Consider the following 3,909-nt stretch of genomic DNA (forward strand, 5'->3'; position numbering starts at 1 on the left):
TACGTGAACCACCCGCGTTGGATTTGCAGAGAGGAGTTCCGAGCAGGGTGGGTGCCCTTCCTGAAGCTGTCCTCCACCTACATCCTCCCAGCCCCCGCCGAGGGCTTTGCCGTCCTCCCGCCCGCCTGCAGCCACAGCCTGCACTTCCATCTCAAGCTGCTGTGGTGGTGGGCAGGCGTCGCTGCGTCGTCCCAGAGGCCACAGCCACCGACTCCGGGGCCAGCGGTGCCCTGAATATGACCACCAGCGACTGGCAGGATGAGTGCAAGGAGGGACTGACCTGGCTCTGGCCACGAGCTCCCCGATTTTCAGTCCCATCAGCACGCTTGTGCCCAAAGAGAAGATCCCTGGCCCTCAAAACCTGAAGGTCTGGCCTAAGGTCATTGGCAAACTCGGGCAAGAGGTGTGACATCCCCCATGATTTTTCCCATCCTCCACATCATCAGCAGTGTTTGCAAGATAATGACCGTGCAAGGAGGCATTATCTGGACCAGGACGCCCAAGAAATAGGACCTGTGGAAAAAAGAAAGAAGGAAATTCAGGCTGACATACATGGGGTTGGTAATGGGGGTTAAAGGAAGAAAGGCCAAAATATTGAGTTCATACAAAGCACTCTAACTTCTTAAGTTTTAGGAGAGAAAGGAGAAGACAGAATGAAGCATAGGTTACCTGAGGTGACAGTCCTTTCATAAGAAACCAATTTTTAACAGTGATTTAATTGGATTGATACATCTCAACTCAAGGAAGATAGAGCTCCAAGGAAAATGCGATCTAAAAGACATTGGGCTAGAAGTGGAAATGAGGAACAGTATCTTATAGGAAACAACCAGAATAAAGTATTTGTGATGCTTCCAAAGAGAATTTATCAAACCAACTGTGTTCAGAAAACTTGCTTTCCTTTCCTATAAGTGGACTGGTTAAGACTTTTCCATGGGTCATTCAGGGATCAGTAGTTCAAGACTTAAAATCTAAAGAAGCTGAAAAGCATGGCTCAAGGCAGTATTTTCATTTCCTTCGATCATGATAATCATCTGGAGATACTTGCAAAATATAAAAACTTCCAAGTTACTAGCCCATACCAGGCCCTGTTTTAATTAGTGGAGTTAATTAACCTCCAGCTCTCTAAATGAATCTTATCACAAAAATGTGAGAAAACATTATATAATCAGTTAACTTAAAGTTTGTTTACTAAATGAACAATTAATGAAGCTCTTACTCATTTACATAAGGTGTGTACCATGGCCCATAGATCCTGAGTTTGGGAGATAATTTTGAAAGTACTGTCTTCCAAATAAATATGCTATCTCTTGAGGGGACATGAGATACTGTGGAACATAGAGTTACATTTCTGCTTCCCAGTTTGTGACTGTTCAAACCGACATTCACCAGATGCATGGTCATTCAATCTGGGGTAGAATACGAGAAACCTATAGGGCATCTTTGTGAAGATGGCCCTCTATGTCTAAAGAGAGATACAGAAGTCATTGGCATATAGGTCATGCTAGAGTGATGGACATAGATGAAGCAGAAAAGACAGAAAGTAAATAATCTAGAAGGAAAAGGCAGAACTGTGGGTAACATCAATATTTAAAGGATAGAGAGGGAGAAATTACTAAAAGAAGAAGAAACAAACAGATTAGAGGCCAGGAAAACTAAGAGGAGGAAATCATTTTCTGAAGAGACAACAATCAGTACTGCCACATTCTTCAGAGGAAAACAGGATAAAGACCGAAAAGAAGCCATTAGCGTATGTTTCCTAAAAGGGAAGGAGGGGAGGGAGGAAAACAGTCCTAAATCAACAAGTCTGTTGTGCTGTCAATGACTTGTACCTTGCCTAATACTGGCTAAGGAGATAATTGTGACTAAACATCCTAGGAACTTAATATAGAGATCATTTCTTCTATGTTATGCATATTTGAATAACATCAAATGTATTTATTCAACTATTAAAAAATGGGACAGCTATATAGTATGTTAACATTAGCATTTTATGAACAGAACTATCTCTGAGTGTTTTGTTTTTTATTAATATATAATGTATTATTTGTCTCAGGGGTGCAGGTCTATGATTCATCTATCTTACACAATTCACAGTATTCACCATAGCACGTATCCTCCCTAGTGTCCATCGCCCAGCCACCCCATCTCTCCCACCCCGCTTCTTGTTTTGTTTTTTGAGAGAAAGAGCCATGCAAGCAGGGGGAGGGGCAGAGGGAGAGAGAAAACCCGGAAGCAGGCTCCACACTCAATGGAGAGCCGGATGCAGGGCTTGATCTTGAGATCATGACCCTGAAATCATGACCTTCATGGTAATCAAGTATCAGACACCTAACCAACTGACCGACCCAGGCACCCCTCTATCTGGGTGTAAATGCATGATTCTTCTGTGTTCATTTCTTCACTTTTATCAGAAAGTTACAAATAGGACACTGCCTATTTGTGTTACAGTTGGTTGTACACAAGTCCATGCTCTCTAATATCTATTTGCCCTCAATAAATGAGACAGCAAAAAAGGAGAAAAGAAACTGATGTGGGGGAAAGTAATGAAACCATTTGGTACTGAGATTTTTTATCAAATAATTACTTGATTCTAATATTGAAATTTCTTACTGTCAGCAAAACTTCATCAGAAATTTCAGAACTTTATGGTTAATATGGCCTCATGCCCAAAAGAAATTGTGCTTAAGTTATATAAATGACTAAAATCTATGAGAGATGATAACAGCTAAGTATATCACAAATTGAGATAGCAATATTAATTATACAATAAATGCAATCATTTGGCCTCATATATGACTTAGCCCATGATCTATATTTTCTTTGAACTTAAGGAGTTAATCATTTGTACAGAGAGATAGTGTGCTTGCAAGGATAATCTAATGGGCATCCAAGGTATCTGTACATTTCTGTAAATTCACTACATGTTTGATCAAGTCCTTTATACACAACTGTTACTGAACGGCATGCCTTGTCTGTAAGGCTTCTATTTTCTGGGTGATGACCCCACTGTAAATTTTGCACATATGTTTGAATACTTAGTCTCCACTGATATATTTGCAACATGTATTTATAGAAATTTGTTAGTGACTGCCCACATGTTCAGCATGAACTAACTATGCCAGCCTTCAAGTACAGTAATGGGAAGAAAAGACCTTCAGGTCATGAAAGTGCTAATTTGCAGAAACATAACTTCCCCTGTGATTAAAAGAGAATTTTATTAATTGTTAGGGGATTTCACTCTTATTAACATCCAGGTTGAGAAAAAAGGTTGCAAGATGCAAAGTCTGGATCTTAACTTTATAGGTGTTTCCTCCAATAGGAGTTTCCTGTCCCCTACCTTGAGAACAAGGGCTGAGAGTGTTGTGCTGGGCACTCTAATGTTTTATGTATAAGTGTTTTACATAGAAGCTGATCACTGTAAGCCTAGGATCTAATGGAGTAGGTCTGGGATGTGCCACCCACAAGCAGCCTTCTGGACCAAGGCACTCACGCCCCAGCTTCCAGAAGTATAGGCTAGTAATAGATCATACCTGAAATCCTCTCCTGGAATCTGGGAGCCACATGCCCCAAGGTTGCACCTCTCCCCACGGGCAGTGTAGTCGACATTCAATAACTGGTTACCTGGGATAGGGGAGGGGGAGGGAATAAAAGGGCCAATCCCTCAAGCCTTAATTAGGGACAAGTCTAAAGAGCCATATAAACTCCAGAGCTTGGGGCACCTGGGTGGCTCAGTGGGTTAAGCCTCTGCCTTCGGCTCATGTCATGATCTCAGGGTCCTGGGACGGAGCCCAGCATTGGCCTCTCTGTTCAGCAGGGAGCCTGCTTCCTCCTTTCTCTCTGCCTGCCTCTCTGCCTACTTGTGATCTCTGTCAAATAAATAAATAAAATATTTAAAAAATAAAAATAAAC

This window comes from Mustela lutreola, chromosome 2, assembly GCF_030435805.1.
Source record: "Mustela lutreola isolate mMusLut2 chromosome 2, mMusLut2.pri, whole genome shotgun sequence".
Taxonomy (NCBI): Eukaryota; Metazoa; Chordata; class Mammalia; order Carnivora; family Mustelidae; genus Mustela; species Mustela lutreola.